General features: G+C 43.7%; 2 protein-coding genes across 5 annotated transcripts in view; one reads left to right on the plus strand and one right to left on the minus strand.

Annotated features, from left to right (window-relative positions):
- Nucleotides 1-27203, minus strand: part of LOC132868909 (large ribosomal subunit protein uL3) — a 477874-nt gene that overhangs the window by 252369 nt on the left and 198302 nt on the right. The gene's annotated exons all lie outside the window — the stretch shown is intronic.
- Nucleotides 26681-27203, plus strand: part of rarab (retinoic acid receptor, alpha b) — a 169154-nt gene continuing 168631 nt past the window's right edge. For all 4 annotated transcript variants that reach the window (XM_060902188.1, XM_060902192.1, XM_060902189.1 and 1 more), the window contains exon 1: nt 26681-26929. The gene's annotated coding sequence lies outside the window, so the exon portion shown is untranslated. The remainder of the gene's footprint in view (nt 26930-27203) is intronic.

Below are 27203 nucleotides of genomic sequence, written 5' to 3' on the forward strand. Positions count from 1 at the left end.
TCCACAAAAAGCAGTGTGTACCATATCCGAATACTCAGTAGGCATTTAACAGTAGTTGAGCAGTACCTGGATGATCTATTACATCTGTAGTTTGCAAATATACCACACTACGCTACACTACACTATCCCATAATTCAGCTGGAGCCTCCGAATAACCAAAGAAGAAGAATTCCCAGGAACAGTAGAAAGAAGATGGCTGTTCGAAGCCAAGCTGGTTGTTGCAGCGGTGTACAAATGTATCAAGAATTGTTTAAACATTCCTAAATGTACTGTAGTTACATTTGGTTTAGGTACTTAATTGTCGTTAGTACATACTGAGAATTCAGATGCAGCCCTGGACCAGACCAATGGGTGTGAGGGGGGAGGGGTCACAGCCAATAACAGTAACAAAAGTTTCAAATTAGTAATGAGTCACGTTATTGGTTGCATTTGAAACAGGAAGTTTTGCATCCAATCACAGGAACAATGTTAAGAAATAAATCAGACAAGGACCTCAGTCTCCTCTACGTCTGAGACAAGACTGAGTAAAAATTCCATCAATTCTGAGACGAGACCGAGACCAATCTCAAGTATGTTCATAAAAATACACAGGAGTGTAACTGTGTTTGATCAGAAGGGAAGGTGTTGATTTTTTTTTTATAACAGCAGCTCTGACAGTAGTGCGGCTATAAATCAGAGGTTTATATTAATGCCTACTTCCTCATATGCTAATATTGTTTCTCATGTACTGTATTGTGTATATGAGCCTATACACTAATAGAAAAGCTGTTGTGGTAAATCAAGGGTACATCAAGGTATGTTGATTGTGTAACTTTCACCTGGAAATGTCTCATCTCATCTCATTATCTCTAGCCACTTTATCCTTCTACAGGGTCGCAGGCAAGCTGGAGCCTATCCCAGCTGACTACGGGCAAAAGGCGGGGTACACCCTGGACAAGTCGCCAGGTCATCACAGGGCTGACACATAGACACAGACAACCATTCACACTCACATCTACGGTCAATTTAGAGTCACCAGTTAACCTAACCTGCATGTCTTTGGACTGTGGGGGAAACCAGAGCACCCGGAGGAAACCCACACAGACACGGGGAGAACATACAAACTCCGCACAGAAAGGCCCTCGCCGGCCCCGGGGCTCGAACCCAGGACTTTCTTGCTGTGAGGCGACAGCGCTAACCACTACACCACCGTGCCGCCCACCTGGAAATGTGTACCTTAAAAATAAAAATAATTCAGGATACATAATTGTAATTGTATGGGCGGCATGGTGGTGTAGTGGTTAGCGCTGTCGCCTCACAGCAAGAAGGTCCGGGTTCGAGCCCCGTGGCGGGCCTTTCTGTGCGGAGCTTGCATGTTGTCCGCGTGGGTTTCCTCCGGGTGCTCCGGTTTCCCCCACAGTCCAAAGACATGCAGGTTAGGTTAACTGGTGACTCTAAATTGAGCGTAGGTGTGAATGTGAGTGTGAATGGTTGTCTGTGTCTATGTGTCAGCCCTGTGATGACCTGGCGACTTGTCCAGGGTGTACCCCGCCTTTCGCCCGTAGTCAGCTGGGATAGGCTCCAGCTTGCCTGCGACCCTGTAGAACAGGATAAAGCGGCTAGAGATAATGAGATGAGATGAAACATAATTGTATCTTCATGACCACCTTTAACACTTTACTTGAAAACCTAATTAAAAGTACAAAATGTACTTCTTCTTCGTGTTTTGGCTGCTCCCATTCATTCAGTGTCACCACAGCAGCTCTATTCCACATGTTTGATTTGGCTTTGGTTTTAGACTGGATCCCCTTCCTGATGCAACCCTCCCTAATCTATCTGGGCTTGGGACCGAACCTAAGTCTGCACTGTCTTGTACAACCCCAGTGGCTGGGTATTTTACCTAACCTGCATGTCTTTTAACTGTGGGGCAAACCGGAGCACCCAGAGGATACCCATGGGGAGAACATGCAAGCTCAAACACAGAAAGGTCCCTGTCAGCCATGAGGTTTGAACCCAGAACCTTCTTGCTGTGAAGCGACAGTGCTAACCACTACACCACTGTGCCACCCCATACATACCACCAGTACAAAGGTACAAAACATGACTTGATGGTATCACCCCAGCCACAGGGGGTAGTACAGTTTGGTTCCTTTATTTCTGAAAGCATATGTACTTCAGAGTGTATAAACGATGGATTGGTGTGATGAAGTGGAGTTACTGTTACATCTACGATATACGTGTATTGCGTCTTTTCTTATACCAGCACTTCCTGAAGAGTTTTATTCCTCTTGTACCACAGCACATAATCTTCACTGTATCAATGATTTGGCTACTGATGTTAAGACCATGGTTACAAATAATTTGGCCAAAGGGCAGGATGTATATAAGGAAAAGGAGGGGCCCAAGAACAGACCCCTGGGGGACACCACAAGTAATAGGGGATATGGAGGACTTATGTAGACTCAGTGTGACAAACTGTCGGAATCCAGACTGGTATAATGTAATTAAGCACACTGTGTATTATAGCCAGCTTCTTCTTCTTCTTCTTCTGTAGCGTGTGATGGTATGCGTCAGGGCTGATGGAGACTCGCGTGAGAAGCCAGGCAGCTGAAGGAAGTGAGACATGTGAGAATGGCAGACACCGCAGTCTCGTCTCATCCTCTGCCCTCGCTCGCTAACCCTTTGTTCCTACCTCGACCTTCACACTTCCTGTCATAGTTATCTCGAGTGCTGATCGTGTAACACTCTGATTTCAAAGCACACAGGTTTGGCTTGATTCTCGTTCCTCATTAACACTTTCGTGCTGATTCAGAAACAGTTCACTTCCGGATGCCATCGGAAAAAAAAATACGAGCGGCGTCTTGGTTTAGGTCTGTTCGACTGATGTTTGAAGTTCATCGGGGTCAAACGCACTGCCAATGTGCACTCGTTCACACACTTGAGTGTGTGAACGAGAGAAAGGAAGATCAGAATTACACCTTCTCAGATGCGTGTGTGTATGTGTGTGTGTGCCACTTCTCATGACCCTGAGTGCTGACACACTGATCTGTGAGCAAACCCTTCAGAGACACCACCATCTCTGCCACTTCCTGTCCCAGCATGCTCTGCTTCCTGCAGATTCATATCACGCCTGGTTGGCACGCTCGACACACTTTCAGCTTTACGCTACTCTACACGCTACACCCGTGACTATATTTAACCTTCTCTTCAGTTCACGACTTGTTCAAAACAACAACCTGCTGTTATTTTCAGTTATTGTTTTCCCTAAACATCAGGTCTGTAATATGAGGATGCTTTTCACGTTCATGAGACAAAACGCACAGCGCTTACACTGGAGACTCCTTCCGTATACGTTAAATTAACATCACTTCTTTACCAAATCAACAATTCGACATCTTTAGCGTTTAAGGACGCATACATTAACGTAAACCAGCCATCAGGAAGAGTAAACCGTTTAAACGTCTTGATCTCGATCTCACAAGAGACCTCATGTTTTGCCGAGTTACTAATATTTATACTCGATGCAAAAGAAGGCATGTGGAGTTTGAGAAATGGTACGGTCCGTTACGGGGTGTTCAGATGTACCGTATGTTTAGTGTTTGAGTAGTCACAGGAGTATGTGCAAGACACACTTCTTCAGTTCCCGTGGACAGATGATTGACAGTTCCGTATCTACGGCACTGAACGTCTCCCAGCTCCAGGTGGTTGGTTAATGGGGACAGTAAATCGTTGCAACGACAAAACGGCATTTTACTTTCAGAAGTGATTTAGATGAAACATACGGTGCGTGTGGAGCTTCGTGAAGCATCGGTGTTAGACTGAGGATATGTAGCCTGTCTCTCTCTCTCTCTCTCTCTCTCTCTCTCATAGTTCTTTATTTTCTCTCTGTATCTTATCCTCTTTGTCCATGTCTTTCTCTCTCTTTCCTAATTTAAAGGAATGAATTTTCATTCTTCTCGCTCTCTCTCTCTCGCTCTCTCTCTCTTGCTTGTTTCCTGTTGTGCAGGCCGACTCGCTTGGCAGATTTACAGCTGGAAGGTCAGAGTTTTACAGCAGCGCCATATAAATCTCGTTCCTCCCTCTCCCTCTGCGCTTCTTTCTCTCTCACACTCACTCTCTCTCTCTCCCTCTCTCTCTCTGTCTCCGACTCTGACCCCCACATCCTCACTGCCCTTTCATCTACATACCTGAGAGAGAGAGGGAGAGGGAGAGAGAGAGAGATAAAGACAGAAAAGAAGGTAAAGATAGAGAAGGAAAAAGAGAGACAAATAGAGAGAAGAAGAAGAAGAAGCCAGAGGGAGAGCCTGACAAGAAGGCAGAGAGAGAGAGAGAGAGAGAGAGAGAGAGATGGCAAAGATGAAGGAAGAGAGAGATAAAGAGAGACAGGAAAGCTGAAGACAGAAATAGAATGAAGGAGTGGTGGAGGTAGAGAGAGAGAGAGTCTGATCTTTACTTTTCATATCATCTCATGTGGAACACGGCTCTGAGTCACACTGAGCTAAAGAGTGAAATCCATTACGCTGTAACATAAACATCTCTCTGGATAATACACAAGAACACTGTTATATTTCACAACACGTTCACCTCCGCCCAGCTTTTCTTTCTTTCTTTTGAATGATTGGAATGATATTTGACAAAGAAATCTTGAAATTTATTCTTAAACGTTCTCCATGTAGAAATGATGAATCTCTGTGTTTATGTACGCATTTAGACTTTTCGCCGCATGGCAGCCTGGCCGCGGTGTCACTAGGTGAACGTTTCTCACCTCCTGATACGGTACGATACGGTACGATACGCAATACATCAACAATCCTGTGTACAGATGATACATTTAAAGCACATAATGATTTAATAATGAGTGAAGGGGCTTTGTGCAAATAGTTTTAATTTAAAACTATTAAGGTGCAGCGAGGAAACCTCGGGTCACTGATACATCGGTTTTCTGAAATACTTGTAGATTTTCCCAATTCTTTATATTTACTGAGTGGTCCAGAGACCACGCCTCCTTTTACTGAGTGGTCCAGAGACCACGCCTCCTTCACTGAGTATTCAAGAGGCCACACCTCCTTTACTGAGTGGTTCAGTGGTCCAATACACACACTGCAGGTAGGTGGTGTGTATTGACCGTGGATGGGTTTGTTGCACAGTTGGACGACTCAGCTGTAATTCCGGGTGAATAAGTCCACTGTGTTCTTGTGTGTGTGTGGTGTGTGTGTGCGCACGCGCACTGCTAGAACACATGCAGTGTAGACGCACAGTAATCCTGCATTTCAGATCAATCCTTTCAATCCCGTCTTCGCTAACAGTTCCATATGTAAGGAATAAAATGCACTCTTACTATAGAAACAATAACGTATCAGAAAGAGTGCATTAACATTAACACACACCTGTGATTGCAGCTGCATTACTGTCAGAGCTGCTGTTCTAGAAAACTAATCAACACCTCCTGACCAATCACAGTCCAGAATTTGAAAGGGTTACTGAATATAGTGAGCTAGACGTGAAAAACTAAAATATATTTATGCATTATTTTTAGTTACTATGAGAAACTAAACCAAAAACTGTGTGTGTGTGTGTGTGTGTGTGTGTGTGTGTGTGTGTGTGTGTGTGTGTGTGGCAGAGCCTATGGCTGACAGGTTCATAATCAGTTCTGTGGTGTGAGAGAAGTGTGTGAGAGAAGTGTGTCTATGTTGTCCTGAGGTGACAGAGTTTCAGTTCTCATCACTCGGGGCGGTGGTGGCACTACAAGGGCATAAACTGCAGAGCAGCAAGAGGAACAGGAAGTGCTCGTTGCGTGCGAGACAGAGAGAAGTGGGCTGAGGTTTTACCATGTCTGTGTGTGTGTGTGTGTGTGTGTGTGTGTGTGGTGGGGGGTTGGGAAAATGAGGAAAACTAGCAAAAACTTAGCGACAGAGTTTTAACAGATCAGTGTTACAACCTTCCCTGTCTGTTCCTTAAAATATAAATCATAAACAATATATATAACACAAGCTCATCCGCGTGAGTCACTGTGACTCAAACCGCGTGACTAAACGTTCATGTAGCAGCAACGCTAAAGCAGACGCATCACTATACACCAAATCCACGCAATGACTCAGGGCCAGCGAGTCCTCCATCATCTTCTGTGGACCTTCCTACATGTTTCTTTGTTTTATTCTCTCTCTCTCTCTCACTCACTCTCGTTGCGTGTGTGTCTCCTGCTAGCGAAGCCTGCTCACGCTAATGCAAAGTGACAGCTAGGCTTCATGCACCACTGCGCTCTACATCCCAGAATGGACACAGGAGGGACTCCATCAGCGAGAGAGAACCGAGAGAAAGAAACGAGGCCGAGGGTTAAAAAAGGAAGTACAGGGCATGAGAAAAAAATCTGTCTCCATGGAGACAGGGAAGGGAAGAGAGTCGTACGACGACGCGATGTGCCAATTGTTTATCATTTCACGTCAGCTGGCACGACGCCGTGGGAAGACCAGACACGTGTGGGTTCAGTTGTTTGGATCGGCGCAGAGTCCAAACTCACCGAGAGCACGCAGGTCTTTATTTATCATCAGATTTATATTATTTATCATCAGGAAACAATTCATTATTATGGAGGCAAAAGTCCATCTCACTCACTCACTCACTCACTCACTCACTCACTCACCCATTCATTCACTCACCCATTCACTCACCCATTCACTCACCCATTCACTCACTCACTCACTCACTCACTCACTCACCCATTCATTCACTCACCCATTCACTCACCCATTCACTCACTCACTCACTCACTCACTCACTCACTCACCCGTTCACTCACCCACTCTCTCACTCGCCCATTCACTCACTCACTCACTCACCCGTTCACTCACTCACCCACTCACTCACTCACCCATTCACTCACCCACTCTCACTCGCCCGTTCACTCACTCACTCACTCACTCACTCACTCACTCACCCGTTCACTCACTCACTCACTCACTCACTCACTCACCCGTTCACTCACTCACTCACTCACTCACTCACTCACTCACCCACTCTCTCACTCACCCGTTCACTCACTCACTCACTCTCTCACTCACCCGTTCACTCACTCACCCACTCACTCACCCATTCACTCACCCACTCTCACTCGCCCGTTCACTCACTCACTCACTCACTCACTCACTCACTCACTCACCCGTTCACTCACCCACTCACTCACTCACTCACTCACTCACTCACTCACCCGTTCACTCACTCACTCACTCACTCACTCACTCACTCTCTCACTCACCCGTTCACTCACTCACTCACTCACTCACTCACCCGTTCACTCACCCACTCTCTCACTCACCCGTTCACTCACTCACCCACTCACTCACTCACCCGTTCACTCACCCACTCTCACTCGCCCATTCACTCACTCACTCACTCACTCACTCACCCGTTCACTCACCCGTTCACTCACCCACTCTCATACTCACCCATTCACTCACTCACTCACTCACTCACTCACTCATTCACTCGTTCACTCACCCACTCTCTCACTCACCCACTCACCCACTCACTCACTCACTCACCCGTTCACTCACCCACTCTCTCACTCACCCACTCACCCACTCTCTCACTCACCCGTTCACTCACTCACTCACTCACTCACTCACTCACTCAGCCATTCACTCACCCTCTCTCTCACTCACCCGTTCACTCACTCACTCACTCACTCACTCACTCACTCACTCACTCACTCACTCATCCCCTCGGTCACTCACCCACTCACTCATTCACTCACTCATCCTCTCAATCACTCACTCACTCACTCACTCACTCAAGAAAGAAAGAAAGAAAGAAAGAAAGAAAGAAAGAAAGAAAGACAAAGAAACATAAATAAGAAAGAAAAAAGAAAGTTTTGACCCTCTACATCACTCCCTCACTCATTCACACATTCCTTAATTCACTAACTCATTCACTCGCTTGTTCACTCATTAACTCACTCATCCATTCACTTATTCACTTTATTTTCATTTACATGTTCACATACTCATTCAGTCACACTCATTCACTCATTCACTTACCTCTTCACTCACTCCTTCACATATGCATATACTCACACATTCAGTCATTCACTCACTCCTTCACTAATTAATTAACTCACTCACTCACTCACTCACTCACTCATTCAGTCAGTCATGCATTCACTCATTCACTCACACCTTTACTTACTGCTCACTCACTGATGCATTCACTCACTCACTCACTCGCTCACTCACTCACTCACTCACTCATTCAATCACTTATTCATTCACTCACTCATTCACTCACTCATTCACTCACTCATTCAGTCATTCACTCAGTCACTCACTCACTCGTTCACTCACACTTTCACTCACTCACTCACTCACTCACTCAATCACGGCAGGCAGACAGAAAGAACAAACAAGTAATTATGCTATATAAATGAACAAACGAATGAATTAATGAATGATAAAAGCAAGTGCTGACCCCGAATGAAGAAAGAAAAAAACAAAAGGAGAAAAAAATGGACAGAAAAGAAGCTCTTGGGATAAAAGAAAAAAGTTAACAGTTTTTCCTGCTGATGTTGGAGCGAGCGAGCGAGCGGGTGGTCTGGCTGTCTGTGTGCACAGAGACAAACTCACTCGCTCACACACACTCCATTTTTCAGAGGAGTAATAACAGGAGTGATGGAGGGAAAGAGGAGTGATGTGTGATGAGGGAGGAGGAGAGTGATTGGGGGGGAGTAAATCAGGTGTGGCCGCTGGAACTCTGGGTGATTCAAGACTTTATATAATGTGACCCTGTGGACTCATTTAGGTGTGTGTGTGTGTGTGTGTGTGTGTGTGTGTGTGTGTGTGTGTGTGTGTGTGTGTGTGTGTGAAGTATCTGTGGATATGACTTTGTGAAGCCTCTTTGGACACATTAGTAAACATACAGTTTATTCGGAGTGACACTTTGGTCCTCAGCGTTTAGTGAAATGTGGATCAGTGAACAGAATTCCGGAATTCTGATTCACACGTGTGTAATGGCTGCGGAATTCCCACAGTTTCTACACTACAGTATACATGTCTGCAGACTGAACTCTTTCCAAATGCCCTGAAAGATGCCACACCTATATCTTTGTCTCATCACCTGGCCACCTCACGCACAATATTCCCAGGAAAGACTCCGGATCCAGATCCACAATGAGGCTGACCCAGATACAGCTCTTATTGCAGATCACTGAATGAATAAAGGAATGAATGATATACACTCCTTTATGTACACACTTATTATGCTGTTGTCGAATCAGAATTTCCTAGCTCTTTAACTCTGTGTGTGTGTGTGTGTGTGTGTGTGTGTGTGTGTGTGTGTGTGTGTGTGTGTGTGTGTGCATCCCTACTGCCATATTTATTCTAACACAAGTGTAATATATTTTTAGAAAGATTCCCGAGGAGTCTGGTTGAGACTGGAGATGTTCATCAGGACAGTGGACTGAAACCTGTGGAACAAACACACACCGTGTTCATGTTCCTGATCCTGAGGCGCTGTATGACGCGTCCAGAGTTCATTCCGTTATCGTTAGTAACTGCCTGGTCAGGTTTTAAATCAGACGACTAATTTGTGTCTAATATGTGAAAAAGAACTAAAAGATTTGGTAGAAAATATCACAACTAATAATAACAGATAGATGGAGAGATAGGGGAGGGAAGAGAGTCATACAACAAAACGATGTGCCAATCGTTCATTGTTTCACGTCTGCTGGCACGACGCCGTGGGAAGACCAGACACTTGTGGGTTCAGTCGTTTGGATCGACACGGAGTCCGAACTCACCGAGAGCACGCAGGTCTTTATTCATCAGCAGATTTATATTATTTGTTTATCATCAGGAAACAATTAATCATTATGAAGGCAAAAGTCCATCTCACTCACTCACTCACTCACTCACTCACTCACTCACTTGTTCAATCATTGACTTTCTCTTTCATTCACTCACTCAATCACTCATTTACTCACTCACTCACTCACTCACTCACTCACTCGCCCAGTCAATCACTCACTCACTCACTCACTCACTCACTCACTCACTCTTTCACTCACTCACCTAATCACTCACTCACTCACTCACTCAATCACTCGCCCAGTCAATCACTCACTCACTCACTCACTCACTGACTTTCTCTTTCATTCACTCACTCACTCAATCACTCACTCAATCACTCACTCACTTGTTCAATTATTGACTTTCTCTTTCACTCACTCACCCAATCACTCATTCACTCACTTGTTCAATTATTGACTTTCTCTTTCATTCACTCACTCACTTACTCATTCACTCACTCAATCACTCACTCACTCAGTCAATCACTCACTCACTCACTCACTCACTCACTGACTTTCTCTTTCATTCACTCACTCACTCAATCACTCACTCTCACTTGTTCAATTATTGACTTTCTCTTTCACTCACTCACCCAATCACTCATTCACTCACTCACTCACTCACTCACTCACTCACTCACTTGTTCAATTATTGACTTTCTCTTTCATTCACTCACTCACTCATTCACTCACTCAATCACTCACTCAGTCAATCAGTCACTCACTCATTCACTCACTCACTTGTTCAATTATTGACTTTCTCTTTCATTCACTCACTCACTCATTCACTCACTCAATCACTCACTCAGTCAATCAGTCACTCACTCATTCACTCACTCACTTGTTCAATTATTGACTTTATCTTTCACTCACTCACTCACTCACTCACTCACTCACTCACTCAATCACTCACTCACTCACTCACTCACTCTTTCACTCACTCACCTAATCACTCACTCACTCACTCACTCAATCACTCGCCCAGTCAATCACTCACTCACTCACTCACTCACTGACTTTCTCTTTCATTCACTCACTCACTCAATCACTCACTCAATCACTCACTCACTTGTTCAATTATTGACTTTCTCTTTCACTCACTCACCCAATCACTCATTCACTCACTTGTTCAATTATTGACTTTCTCTTTCATTCACTCACTCACTTACTCATTCACTCACTCAATCACTCACTCACTCAGTCAATCACTCACTCACTCACTCACTCACTCACTCACTGACTTTCTCTTTCATTCACTCACTCACTCAATCACTCACTCAATCACTCACTCAGTCAATCAGTCACTCACTCATTCACTCACTCACTTGTTCAATTATTGACTTTATCTTTCACTCACTCACCCAATCACTCACTCACTCACTCACTCACTCACTCACTCACTCACTCACTCAAGTTCAATTATTGACTTTTTCACTCACTCACCCAATCACTCATTCACTCACTCATTCACTCACTCAGTCATTCATTCACTCACTCACAAGTTCAATCATTGACTTTCTCTTTCACTCACTCACCCAATCACTCATTCACTCACTCAATCACTCACTCAGTCAATCACTCACTCATTCACTCACTCACTCATTGACTTTCTCTTTCATTCATTCACTCACTCACTCACTCAATCACTCACTCAGTCAATCACTCACTCAGTCAATCACTCACTCATTCAATTATTGACTTTCTCTTTCACTCACTCACCCAATCACTCATTCACTCACTCATTCACTCACTTAATAACTCACTCAGTCAATCACTCACTCACTCATTCACTCACTCATTGACTTTCTCTTTCATTCACTCACTCAATCACTCACTCAGTCAATCACTCTCTCACTCACTCACTCATTCATTCACTCACTCATTCAATCACTCACTCCTTAATTCACTAACTCGTTCATTCTCTCACTCACTTGTTCAATCATTGACTTACTCTTTCATTCACTCACTCTCTCAGGAAAGAAAGAAGAAAAAAGACACAAAGGAACATAAATGAGAAAGAAAGAAAAGAGTTTTGATCCTCTACATCATTCCTTCACTCATTCAGTCACTCCTTAATTCACTAACTCGTTCACTCACTCATTCACTTAGTCACTTACTCCTTCAACAAAGAAGCAAAAAAGAGACAAATAAACATAAGAAAGAAAGAAAAATTAAAGGTCCAACTCTCTACATAAATTTATAAGAAAGAAGCACAGAAAGAAAGAAAGAAAGAAAGAAAGAAAGAAAGAAAGAAAGAAAGAAAGAAAGAAAGAAAGAAAGAGGAGGGTTGTGTTGGTTTAAATCAGGCTCCTAATATGTTTCTATTTTGGGAAAAAGAACTGAATAATTAGTTAAAAACATCGATGAATAATGAGTTAAAAACTACGATAGTAACTGCGCTTTATGAACTGCAGTGATGTAGCTGAGGCCGAGGAACCGTCAGAGCCAGCATTCACACTCCATCCTGACACGGCTGTCCCGGGATTTCCAGAGTTTTCCAGAGTTTTCCAGTATGTATTGGTCAGGTTCATATTTAATTCTGTTTTAGGCCACGCCCACTTCGAGTTTAAATCCAAACACAGACAGAGATACGAACAGTTGGAGCACAAAACAGATAGAGATACAGATTCAGAGAGCAGGACTGCGCTAAACAGGTAAAATAAATACTGAGCCGTGATCCGAGCCGCAGCTCAGAGTTTAGACGAAGCAGCCATTTTGTTCGGCGTTGTGCACTCGAGTCAGCTCTTGTTTAACGAGCTGTAATTTCCACCTAATTAGTGTTCAGGCCTTTAATTGCAGTTTACTGAGCTGTTCGGGTTTACTGGGCTTGTGCGTGTGTGTGTGTGTGTGTGTGTGTGTAAGCACCGAGGCCTTGTTACAACCCAGTCTGAGTGTTTTTTCCTTCCTCTGGGCTGCTTCGTTGGCAGACGGTGTGGCACAGTGCGATGATGAAAAACAAGCTTCTATAATCAGCTCATTGTTCACGTCCAAATGTCCTCGATGGAGCCGTGCAGCACGGTTAGAGCACGCTGTTCTGATCTGAGAGAAGAACCTGGAGTGCTCCAGGCCATACAGGAGACTCGAAAAGTAAAAGTTATTTAAAACGTAGTAATAATAATAATAATAATATACAGATAATCAGTGCTTTTCAGTGTAACATGACTGCAACACGGTGATGAAGGTGGACTGCGATGCAGCAGGGAATTACATTCAGTCCTGACGTGAAGTTCTTCAAAAGCAACACTGCTGATTCTTTTTCTTTTCTTTTTTCTTTTCCCTTCTATGGCCTTTCTTGTCTTTTCTTTTTTCTTTCCTTTTCACCACCTCTCTTATCTATGTTTCTTTTCTCTCTTCTATTTTCTTCTATGACTTTTCTCTTCTCTCTCAACATTTACTTTTCCTCTCCTCTTTGTTCATTTGGTTCTGTCTATTGTTATACGTCCATCTAATGGGCCTCATTCCACTGCTCCGACTTGGCAGGCAGCCGACCACAGAAAGACGAGAGAGAGAGAGAGAGAGAGAGAGAGAGAGAGGGCATTTGAGTTCATTTCTCTAAAGGATATCAGTCATCTCACACTCCCAGGCACTCACACACACACACATGTGGCTTCCTCCCTCTTGAACCTTTCTCCTGCTTCTAATACACACACACACACACACACACACACACACATTAAGGTTGCTGCTCCTCCAGTAAAACAACCCGAAGTGTGTTTGTTCGCTCATAAAGTGGCAGCCACATCAGTAAAGCTGAAGTAACTGTTGTCATAAAGTTAACAGTGTCAAGACTTTATGCTTTCTGACAGCTGCCCAGGCGTTTTCAGATGACGTTTTCACACGTGATGCTTGTGTGCAGGTTGGGCCTTTTCTCCAGCGGACGGCTGCACAGTGTGTCAAACATCAACTGCTGTAGCAACGTAATGTTTATTCTGGTCTCTTATGTGTGTGTGAGTGAGTTTACCAGTCTAATCTGATGCTCCAGACGTGTGTGTGTGTGTGTGTGTGTGTGTGTGTGTGTGTGTGTGTGTGTGTGTGTGTGTGTGTGTGAGAGAGAGAGAGAGAGAGAGAGAGAGAGAGAGAGAGAGAGCATTAAAAGTTCAGTAGTGGGAGTTTACCATAAAACGCATCACAGCCATAATACAGAGGAAAATAATCACAATGGGATTTATCTTTCAGATGCCGCTGGTTCGGTACTCATTATCATTATCAGACCGGTACCAGCAAAAAGTCATGGATTGGATCTCAGAGGGGAAATTAAAAAACCATCTCAGGTCCTGTAGCAAATGGAAACAATTGGAATTGGATTTGGAAAAGGAATTATCCAAATTTTTTGGAACAGGAAATGTTTCCAGATAAAGAGACTTCTGTTTTTTATTTTGTTCAGATTGATTTTTTATTTATACAGGACTTTATTTATTTTCTCGCAGGACATGATGTTCAATAACGTTCTAATGGGCCATAATATTAGCCAACATTCTTTCTAACAGGTTATAAAATCAGCTAAAGTTCTAGCAGGATGCAATATTTAGCCCCTTTTGAATAAGGGAGCGTGGCTCAAATTTTACCATAAAAATGAGGGCTACAGAAAAAAAAACTTTGAAGTTCCATAAGCCATAACTTTTGAACTATTTAAAGCGAGACGGCCTTTCGATTTCATAAAATCAGTGAAATTTAGTTCCATCTGAGACCCCGTCCACACGTAGCCGGGTATCTGCTAAATCGAAGATATTTTTCTACGTTTTGGCCTGTCATCCACATGAAAACACATCAAAAACGAATATTTAAAAAAACTCCGGGCAAAGTGAAGATTTTTGAAAACTCCGTGTATGCCTTTTCGTGTAGACAGAGATAACCGGAGTTTTGCGTTTTAGAACGTCACAATCTGCGCCAAAAAAATGACAACAAATCTGCCCTGACGTCAAACGTGCGACCTTTGTTTACTGCAGAAGCCAGATTAAGCATGGACAAAGAGTAATGGATCGGAATAGTGTCTTGAAAGCGTTAATTATTGTGCAGGTGCTATTTACATATTTAATTTTAGAAGCCCAACTACTGACAAGATTCCCAATCAACGTTTTCTTGCGTCTTTTGAAGTTTATACTCCAAAATTGTGTTTAGAAGCAATTCTGTCTCCGAGTCTGTCCAGACGAACGAGCTTGGCGCCATGTTTTATATTTAGGCGGACGTGACGCCAACAGAGGGCTATTCTGATGTGATTAGGGGGTAGGATTTGGGGAAATAATGCCATCTACAGGTTTGGAATGCTTATGAATATGATTGAAAACGCAGATGTTCGGTTATGTGTGGAAGGGATTTTTTTCGAAGACGAGGTGGTGTGGATAAAACATTTTTATAAACGGAGGGGGGGAAATGTTCGGTTTTAAAAATACCCGGCTACGTGTGTACATGGCCTGAGATGTGGTCATTGTGATATCTGTTTATTTCTGTAATATCTCGCAAAATATCAGGCCATTCTGTGGCTGGGAAGTTATTTAATTTGAGGGGATTAAAGCAAATAATGTGCATGAAATGAAATCACTCGCTTCTTGCAGTCAAGCAGACAGAGGAAGTCCGTGTGCGCATGCGCAGGTTTACCTTCTTCTTCTTTTGGGTTTTACGGCAGCTGGCATCCACAGTGTTGCATTACTGCCATCTACAGGTTTCCCTTTGAGCGTGCACTGACAGTTCCATCATTCTGTCGCTAAACGAACAGCTGATCACACCGAGGTGCTCGCTGAGCGCCCATATTTATTAGTTTGGTCCTGCGTTTCCTTTCCTTCGTATATAACATAACGTCTTTTCTTCTCACTTTCCGTTACTGTAGTCGCTCTTTCACGTTTCATTCGCACTCACGTCCTCCATTTTTCTCTCCTGTTTCAAATTTGTATCCCACAATGCCTTGTGTGAACGGGGAAAGCCCACCACGTGATGCATGATGTAGTATCTTGAATTGGGTCATGGTGAAGCAGGAAAAAATAGCGGAGAATTTAGAGCAACGTGGAGATAAATTCATTCATTGTTCTTTTTTTTAACCTAATAAAATTGGAAGTCTGTGATTCGAATTCAGTAGCTTTCGGTCACTAAACAAAAATAATTGTGTGTCTGGGAAAATTCTTTTTATGACCTACACTTGAAAAATCTTAAAGGCAGTCTAAAAAAATATATCTTTAAACACTGCAACTGAAGATTCACAATTACATATTTACCACTTTATGTATAGTTGAAATTTGTAAAAAAAAAAATTGTTTGTTTTGGAGCATTTTTGTCCCCTTCTATCTCCACATTTAAACACGTCAGAGCTTTCAAATTCTCGTATTTACAGTGCTCAGCGTAAATGAGTGCACCCCCTTTGAAAAGTAACATTTTAAACAATATCTCAATGAACACAAACAATTTCCAAAATGTTGACAAGACAAAGTTTAATATAACATCTGTTTAACTTATAATGTGAAAGTAAGGTTAATAATATAACTTAGATTACACATTTTTTTCAGTTTTACTCAAATTAGGATGGTGCAAAAGTGAGTACACCCCACAACAAAAACTACTACATCTAGTACTTTGTATGGCCTCCATGATTTTTAATGACAGCACCAAGTCTTCTAGGCATGGAATGAACAAGTTGGCGACATTTTGCAACATCAGTCTTTTTCCATTCTTCAACAACGACCTCTTTTAGTGACTGGATGCTGGATGGAGAGTGATGCTCAACCTGTCTCTTCAGAATTCCCCATAGGCGTTCGATTGAGTTCAGATCAGGAGACATACTCGGCCACTGAATCACTTTCACCCTGTTCTTCTTCAGAAATCCAACAGTGGCCTGAGATGTGTGTTTAGTCATGTTGGAAAAGTGCATGACAACCAAGGGCACGGAGTGATGGTAGCATCTTCTCTTTCAGTATAGAGCAATACGTCTGTGAATTCATGATGCCATCAATGAAATGCAGCTCCCCGACACCAGCAGCACTCATGCAGCCCCACATAAGGACACTGCCACCATCATGTTTCACTGTAGGCACCAGGCATTTTTCTTTGTATTCCTCACCTTTGCGACACCATACAGTTTTGAAGCCATCAGTTCCAAAAACATTTCTCTTGGTCTCATCACTCCAGAGTATAGAGTCCCAGTAGGCTTCATCTTTGTCAGCATGGGCCCTGGCAAACTCTAGGCGGGCTTTTTTGTGCCTGGGCTTTAGGAGAGGCTTCTTTCGTGGACGGCATCCATGCATGCCATTCCTCTGCAGTGTACGCCGTATTGTGTCACGGGAAATAGTCACCCCAGTTTGGCTTTCTACTTCTTTAGATAACTGCAGTGAACTCGCATGCTGATTTTCTTCAACCCTTCTCATCAGAAGACGCTCCTGTTGAGGTGTTAACTTCCATGGACAACCTGGACGTCTCTGTGAGATGGTTGCAGTTCCATCTTTCTTAAATTTTTGTACCACTTTTGCTACAGTATTCTGACTGATAAGTAAAGCTTTGCTGATCTTCTTGTAGCCTTCACCTTTGTGGTGTAAAGAAATTATTTTCTTTGGGGAATTCTGAAGAGACAAGTTGAGCATCACTCTCCATCCAGCATCCAGTCACTAAAAGAGGTCGTTGTTGAAGAATGGAAAAAGACTGATGTTGCAAAATGTCGCCAACTTGTTCATTCCATGCCTAGAAGACTTGGTGCTGTCATTAAAAATCATGGAGGCCATACAAAGTACTAGATGTAGTAGTTTTTGTTGTGGGGTGTACTCACTTTTGCACCATCCTAATTTGAGTAAAACTGAAAAAAATGTGTAATCTAAGTTATATTATTAACCTTACTTTCACATTATAAGTTAAACAGATGTTATATTAAACTTTGTCTTGTCAACATTTTGGAAATTGTTTGTGTTCATTGAGATATTGTTTAAAATGTTACTTTTCAAAGGGGGTGTACTCATTTACGCTCAGCACTGTATATCTAACAGTGTTGTACAGTTTTGTTAACTAAGTATTTGTCTAAAAGAGATTAAACTTAAAAATGAACATATATTTTGTGTCCATGTTTCAAACACATATTGCTCATGTATGACAAACTCTACCATAAAAAGATTTACACCAGTGGAAAGAGCACGGCTTAATGATATCTCAATAACTATTAAAGATATAAGGATGACATTTTGCAGACTGTTTATTGACACTGACGACGTTAATCTTCGGGAGTGTGTAGCCTGTGAAGCAAATTTGGAATGATCAGGCTCGAGGCCTTCGGTGATATCACATGGATTGACCCATGTACATGCGTCAGATGCTGGATGTGAAATAAATCCAATCTGTTTAAATAAACGCAATAATCTGTTTGGTAACGTCAATGCAGCTGTAAGCTAACATACTGATGTTCATGTGCTATTTCACAGTATGCTAAAGTGTGTTTCTTAGCTAAACATGAACATCTCATCTCCTGTAGCCGCTTTATCCTGTCCTACAGGGTCGCAGGCGAGCTGGAGCCTATCCCAGCTGACTACGGGCGAAAGGCGGGGTACACCCTGGACAAGTCGCCAGGTCATCACAGGGCTGACACATAGACACAGACAACCATTCACACTCACATTCACACCTACGCTCAATTTAGAGTCACCAGTTAACCGAACCTGCATGTCTTTGGACTGTGGGGGAAACCGGAGCACCCGGAGGAAACCCACGCGGACACGGGGAGAACATGCAAACTCCGCACAGAAAGGCCCTCGCTGACCACGGGGCTCGAACCCAGGACCTTCTTGCTGTGAGGCGACAGCGCTAGCCACTACACCACCGTGCCGCCCCAAACATGAACAATCTGTGGGAAATTGTGTAATTAAGTCTGACTCACAGCTCAGAGAGAATATTGTTTCAAAAAACACTCAAAAAAAATCCCCTAAACGGAGGCTGTAATATAGAAAATAAGCAAGCTAACAGCTAATTTCCATGTGGCATAAGATAGCATCAGGTTTACTAATAACACTTGCATGAATGAGGTAAAGTGGGAGGAACGTGTGAATGAATATATTTCCACATCCTCTTTTAATGCTGGCTGCATCAGAATTGTGAACGCGTGGTGAGTCTGAAACTCTCTTTACCGTCGGACCGATGTGTCATTTTTACACAGAACTCAATATTTTGAAATCTAACGACAAGATACTTAAAGTGAAACGTCTAAATTTATTGTGGTTTTATTTTATAATCAAATGACAGGAATGAACTTCCAGAAACATGATGCCTGACTTATTAATTGACACAAACTCTACGCGCACTCCAGGGGTGTGACACAGTGGCACTATCTTTATCTGTTCAGTGCTTCTGTATTTTGATTTAAACCACAAGTGGGTGTGGCATCTTTTTTTGAAATGCTGCTCATGCACAGAGCGCAGAGCGGCGTACAGGCGTGGAGGACAGTGCTATCCGCCCTCTCCTGCATACATAAACACACAGACACTGACACTCACCGGCAACTTTATTAGGAACACCCGTACACCTGCTGTTTTATGCTTCAGTTAATGTTCACAATGTTCAAACATCAGAATGGGAAAAATTGTGATCTCACAGTGAAGTGCGGGCGGCACGGTGGTGTAGTGGTTAGCGCTGTCGCCTCACAGCAAGAAGGTCCGGGTTCGAGCCCCGGGGCCGGTGAGGGCCTTTCTGTGCGGAGTTTGCATGTTCTCCCCGTGTCCGCGTGGGTTTCCTCCGGGTGCTCCGGTTTCCCCCACAGTCCAAAGACATGCAGGTTAGGTTAACTGGTGACTCTAAATTGAGCGTAGGTGTGAATGTGAGTGTGAATGGTTGTCTGTGTCTATGTGTCAGCCCTGTGATGACCTGGCGACTTGTCCAGGGTGAACCCCGCCTTTCGCCCGTAGTCAGCTGGGATAGGCTCCAGCTCGCCTGCGACCCTGTAGAAGGATAAAGCGGCTAGAGATAATGAGACGAGACAGTGAAGTGTGAATTTTTTTCACTATGGCGTGGGTGTTGGTTTGAGCCAGATGGATTGGTTTGAGTATTTCAGAAACTGCTGATCTCCTGGGATTTTCACACACAATAAACAGTCTCTAGAGTTTACACAGAATGGTGCGAAAAGCAAAAAACATCGAGTGAGTGAGTGAGTGAGTGAGTGGGCGGCAGTTTTGTGGGTGGAAAGTAAACAAACGCCTTGTTGATAAGAGAGGATCAGAGGAAAATGGACAGATTAGTTCGAGCTTTTTTATCAGGAAGGATATAATAACCCATATAATCACTCTTTACAACCGTGGTGAGCAGAAAAGCATCTCAGCATGCAACACCAGAAGAACACATTGGGTTCCACTCCTGCAGACAAGAACAGGGATCTTTGAATCAAGAACAAGTTCCTATTAAAGTGGCCAGTGAGTGTACAGTTGTGTACAGTTGATGTGATTGACAGGAAAAAAAGTAAAGTTTGGCCCTCCCACCCAGAGAGCACTTGGGAGATACTTTTCTGAGTCTATTTTATTCCTGAATTTAATATGAACCCTAAAACTATACTGGAAAGTTCATAATTAATCCCCTTCATGCAGTTATTTGTTTAGCTTCTACCAGGCTTGTAGTACTCGAGTCCGACTCGTGCCCTCATTTTAAGGACTCGTGACTTGACTCGGACTTGAGCACTGATGACTCGGACTTGTGCATTAATTGCGTTCGGACTCGTAAATTAGAGACTCTGATTTTTTTCTTTATTTTTGGTAACATGCCATAATAATCTGGCATAAGATATTTATATTTATATCTACATTAATTTTTATGCTAATTTTGTGCAAGAGAATACACAGTCACCTGTTCATACGTCATGTTCAGGAACAAACTAACATTAACGGCGCTAAAATGCCTGGAGAGACGCCACTAGGATTGTCCGCTTTGCTGATACAGACTTCTCGTGCAGTGGGAAAAAATGCACTGCGATGTGTTCCATATGTAGAAGAACTATCGAGGAGACGACGGGGGCGACCTCGAACTTCAATCCTCATTTGATGAGACTCCACCCAGAGAAGGAAGTGACACGCTATGTTATTTGCCCTGTTGATAGTGGGCGGGGCTTGCTGAGCGACAAACAAGTGTTTTATCTGTAGCCTGTTAACTACTGTAAGACTACATCCACACGACAACGGCAACGAGATGTTATTTAAAAAAATATCGTGTCCACATGGGCAACGGATCAGTAAAATATCAGGTCCATATGGCAACGCAACGCTTGCTGAAAACGATGCAATAACCATGCCACACCTCTAGGGGCGCTGTAAGACAGTCCCTTCGGAGACACCAGAACAATAGAAGAAGTAAGGACGCATGCGCATAAACTATTATGCGCGAGACTTCATATTAGCCACAAAGTCAGAAAAATCTGTTCGTAAAATTACATTATAATGACCAAATACAATGAAAAGTATTTTTCCAGTCTCACCTGTGAAAGGTAATCCCATGTGATCTCGTTTGGATGGTAAACCTGTTGGTACAGTTAAATGCAGCACATGAATGAGGCATCTTTATTCTCCGTTTTGACCCATCCAATATGGCGGCAAGGATGACGTATGATTCTACGCGGAAGGCGGCGTCTTTAATGGTCCGGAATAAATTGAATGCTACACGTTGATGGATTAATTTGTTCTTCTACGCCCTTTTTGAGGAATGTATTGTAGGACTTAAACCAACATCTGAAGAGGTGAGATCGCTCCTTTTTTTCCCTATTTTTGCTGGCGAGATTGACTCTGCCCTAAGGGCTATTCTCTCTCTCTCTCTCTCTCTCTCTCTGCACCATTACACAATAAATATTCACAGTGAAAATATTTTGTAAGCGCGTTTCATGAACCAAGTTATAGGATTTGTTGACAACTCGCATCGAGTTCGTTACACTTCTACCCGGCGTGAAGCACTCACAGTCATGTGGTTGTGACATCATCGTAAACAAATCCGTTCTACTCATCCAGACGACTTCGCAACAGCAACGTTGCCAGATCTTTCCACTCTGGGACCCGTTCTCAAAAGATTGCGTTTTGGGCACCCAAAACGCCGGTGCCGTGTGGACGCCAGGCCGAAACGATAAACAATTGTATCGGATTCACCTGAATCCGTTGCCGTGTGGACAGGGCCTAAAATGGGGCAGTGGAGCAGTAACGTCAGTCCAACACAGTAGCAGAGACGCTTTCACATAAAGGCAGCAACAGCCACCGTCACATGGTGCGGATGGAGTCTTGTTCTCGGACTCGACTCGAAATTTTCTTTAATGACTCGGACTTGAACACTGGGGACTCGAGACTGGACTCAGACTCAAGGTTTAGTGACTCAACTACAACACTGGTTTCTACCTGCCTACGATATTTTCTAACAAATTGAGTTGGTTCTATTTCTCAAACTATAACCAGACCCGTATCCTGATCTTCCCTGACCAGGCAGTTACTAAGGATAAATGGATGAATGCTGGAAGTGTATCATACAGCAAGAGCGATTCAGTTCATGTGAATTATTGTGGTATTTCTTTTTCCCACAAGCCTCATATCTGACTTGACCTCTTTGTCAAGATGCCTGTTATCTGCTCGTTCTTAATAACACTTTCTGCGAGAAGTGCGTAATACAAATTGCGTGTCTCTGAAGATGGATACGATGGAATCAGTGCTGTTTTGCTCGTGTGAATACACAGTGCTGTCTGCGCGCATTTTTATACAAATCGGAGCCTAAGAGTGCAACTCCACACCAGATGTATAGATCATGTCATCTCTCTCTCTCTCTCTCTCTGTTAGCAGCTAAAGGGTTAACCTCGGCCACTGCCCACATCTGGGAGTCATTTAAGACATTCCATACAGCTTACCACATGCACTTAGACAGTCCGAACCCCACAAAGCCCATTTCACCGTCCGGCGCTGGAAAAACGACTTCTCAGAGAGTGCAGTTGAGATAATTAAACAGCGTTCAAGCTTTTTACAGCTCGGCCCTGCAGCCCAAACATTGCAGCAAGAGTAGTGTGGTTTATATATATATATATATATATATATATATATATATATATATATATATGTATGTGTGTGTGTGTGTGTGTGTGTGTGAGACAGAGGCAGCTAGACATGCTCGTCTTTGAAGTAGCATGACGCTCAATGGTGCTAACTCTTTCCCAGGGTGAGATAGGATCTCCACAGGCTGTGTGTTCCCAGCTCATTCACCCCCAGTCAAGCCTCGTGACCCTTCAAAAACACAACTGGCTTTCTGCCTCTCCGGAGCGCAAAACAAAAGGCAAAGCCGGGCTAAGCCGCAATTAAACAAGGGCAACAAAGATCGAGTTCGCTCAAGGGAGTGCTCTGAAGCCCCTGTGGAAATCCCTTCATGGACCTCGACATTCCAGCAGAGGGTCCTAATTTTTCCAAACTCACACAATAAGGAGAAATCCCAAGGATGTAAAGATAACATAAGGTTAGCATGTTAGCATTACCACACGCCAGCTCCTTATTCATTTCCCATGGGGTAGATCATAGAAATAACACACAAACCACTTCATGCAATTACTTCAGCTGTGGCTGACCACAGAGTCACACGATACCGCTCATGAATTAAACATGAGCCTTTAAGACGGTACAGAGACGTCAACTCAATATGTCTGTCCTCCTCATACATCCATTATTTTCAAAAATTAGACTCAGTTACACTCAGTCGCATCACAGCGCTGTTGAATTCTGGCTTCTGATTGATCAGAAAGGTGTGGATTCAGTTTCCATGACATAGGTGCAGCGGCCAATCACAGGCTTGCATTAATATTATTAATATAATTGCGCTCGCTCTAATACGTATGAATAATATGTATTTAAAAACATATAATCATCGGTGGGCGGCACGGTGGTGTAGTGGTTAGCGCTGTCGCCTCACAGCAAGAAGGTCCTGGGTTCGAGCCCCGTGGCCGGCGAGGACCTTTCTGTGTGGAGTTTGCATGTTCTCCCCGTGTCCGCGTGGGTTTCCTCCGGGTGCTCCGGTTTCCCCCACAGTCCAAAGACATGCAGGTTAGGTTAACTGGTGACTCTAAATTGACCGTAGGTGTGAGTGTGAATGGTTGTCTGTGTCTATGTGTCAGCCCTGTGATGACCTGGCGACTTGTCCAGGGTGTACCCCGCCTTTTGCCCGTAGTCAGCTGGGATAGGCTCCAGCTTGCCTGCGACCGACTCTGTAGAAGGATAAAGCGGCTAGAGATAATGAGATGAGATGAGATAATCATAGGTATGATGACGTTTATTTAACATTTATGGAAGTTGGAGCTCTGTAAAACTCCAAGGTAAAGCTGTAACTTGGGTGTGGTGATGAAAGATGTTCATACGAGTGTGGAGACACTGTGACGTCTCCACACTCTCGCATGGCGACTCCTGCTTTTCTCACTGATACAGGACGACATGGTGGATTCTGGCTCAAAGGTCATGGCGCTCGTCCACCATTTTACAAACCCTCAAGCAAAAATCCGAGCAGGAAATGACCGAGCTTCACACAGCGACGACGAGCTGAAGGGACTCACGTGAAAGGCAAGCGTTGGTTTGTTGAGGTATGTGTGCTGAATGGTTCCTCAGAATAATCCTTTGGTGTGACCTTTTGTCAGTTCCCTGCTTACAACTCTACTTCCTACCTGCAATCAGTTTCGATTTGCTGTTTGGAAGAAAAATGCATCACCATGGTTTCTTCTTGTCATATACAAATCCTCATTAAACATGCAGAAAGACATTATGAAGAAAAATAAAGCTTGTAAGGACCAGATGGTCGGTGCCTCTAGAGTTTGTTTGCTAATCTGCTCATGTAGCTAATACGAAGCGGAGCGTTTCATTTTATTTTAAACAAAAGTCATGAGCATAAACTGTATAGTATAGTATAGTATAGTATAGTATAGTATAGTATAGTATAGTATAGTATAGTATAGTATAGGTTGTGCACTGTGACCACTCCCACTTTTATTAGAATGATAAAAAAATCTAGACAGGCCACGTCCACATGCAACAACAGTAGTTTAGAACAGTGAGGAGGAAACAATGCACCGCTGTGGAGGATCAGGAGTTTTTCAGTGGCGTCCTGAAAAACTTTGTCCGTCTCCAGCTTCGAAATAATTTATCATGTTATAATTTATTTAAAATAATTTGCATTGATAGCTAAGTGAAAGATAACACCCAATCCGATCATACAGAGCCCTGGCTGAGAACCAAGCAGTTCCTCTGGTGTCGAGAGTCATTTCATCAACAATGAGTTTCTCAAGCAATTTCTTCACTGGACACGGCTCTAAACACACGTCTCTCACGACAGGACAGTTTATGCAAATCTGCTCCGGGTGTGTTGACATCGCCAACACCAATGCTACGTTCTCACATGTCCAAGTAAGTTAAGTTTCGACACTAAACAAGGTGTCATGCCAAAGCTTCCAAACGCAAGACATCCATGTGACTAACAGATACAGTTACACACCGCTGTCACGATCACTATATGAATATAGAATATGGGTTTCCCTGAGTGTCTCCCTGCACACAACAGCTGATCTGACTCATCAGCTCATTATCACACACTTCATACGGTTAAACTGCCGGAATAAAAGAGCAGAACATTACACTTTTATACTACTACTACTACTACTACTAATAATAATAATAATAAAGAAAAGAAGAAAAATCATTGTGTGATAATTACAGTGGGGGGGCCACTAGACCCCATACTTTTTTGTTTTTTAAAACGTGGCTGTATATGGTATGAAGAATGTAATTTTATTAACCGTGTAATCAAACAAACACATAATTACAAATTAACTGGCAACAAATCCAATGATAAAAGTGCAACAGATTCCCAGCAAGTCAACTCTTTTTTTCCTAGTAGAACTAATTTCCCACTGGTGAGGGGCAATAATCCTCCAGCAGAAAAGTCCAACTTTCAGTTTTTATTTCATTTCACTGGGTTCAGACATCACACATTCCCATTGGCTCCTGAGTAATCTGCAATAATGTGTGATGCACTGGTGATAAATTCCATGCCTCATGCCCCACAGGACCAAATACCCCACAGGACATAATGCCCGACAGGACCTAATACTCCAAAGGACATAATGCCCGACAGGACCTAATACTCCAAAGGACATAATGCCCGACAGGACCTAATACTCCAAAGGACATAATGCCCGACAGGGCCTAATATCCCACAGGGCTTAATACCCCACAGGAGATAATGCCTGACAGGACTAGTACCCCAGAGGACATAATGCCCAACAGGGCCTAATACCCCCCCCCCCCCCCCCGCCCAGCACTGAGCTGGAAAAAAAACTCATCTCATTATCTGTAGCCGCTTTATCCTGTTCTACAGGGTCGCAGGCGAGCTGGAGCCTATCCCAGCTGACTACGGGCGAAAGGCGGGGTTCACCCTGGACAAGTCGCCAGGTCATCACAGGGCTGATAGACACAGACAACCATTCACACTCACATTCACACCTACGCTCAATTTAGAGCCACCAGTTAACCTAACCTGCATGTCTTTGGACTGTGGGGGAAACCGGAGCACCCGGAGGAAACCCACGCGGACACGGGGAGAACATGCAAACTCCGCACAGAAAGGCCCTCGCCGGCCCCGGGGCTCGAACCCGGACCTTCTTGCTGTGAGGCGACAGCGCTAACCACTACACCACCATGCTGTTATTATTTTTATTATAAATTTCAAAAGTTAATAATATAAAACAATATATCAAAATAAAATAATATAAATGTATCAAATTAAAGAAGAATAAATAATATAGACATAATTGATTATGATGATTATTATTATTATTATTAATAGCACCCCTGTCTGAAGTGAATCAGTGGGCGGAGCCTGTGGCTTTGTAGGCGGGACATTGTGGGGGTTCCACCAGTGACCACGTGACCACCATGGCCGCCGCTGTGCTCGCTGGCTTTGAGCTCGCGCTCCGCTTCAGACAGATGCAGCAGTGAGGCTCGCGCCGCTCGGGTCTGATTCGGTCGCGCGCGCTTTCGACACTCCGAGAGAAATTAAAGGAGCATTCCGCGCGCGCGTGGGCGGAGAGTTTATTACCCACATCCGGGCCGGAAAGAGGAGAGAGATACAGAGCGGCGCCCCACGAAACTTGGGAAAGGCAGAGACAGGAGGAGGAGCCAACAGGTAATCATCATCATCATCATCATCATCTCACTCCAGTAGAATACAGTTCAGTATGTTTGTATACATACACACACATATACACATACATACACACACACATATACATATATATATACACGTGAGTGTGAATGGTTGTCTGTGTCTATGTGTCAGCCCTGTGATGACCTGGCGACTTGTCCAGGGTGAACCCCGCCTTTCACCCGTAGTCAGCTGGGATAGGATCCAGCTCGCCTGCGACCCTGTAGAACAGGATAAAGCGGCTACAGATAATGAG

Source organism: Neoarius graeffei, chromosome 20, assembly GCF_027579695.1.
Source record: "Neoarius graeffei isolate fNeoGra1 chromosome 20, fNeoGra1.pri, whole genome shotgun sequence".
Taxonomy (NCBI): Eukaryota; Metazoa; Chordata; class Actinopteri; order Siluriformes; family Ariidae; genus Neoarius; species Neoarius graeffei.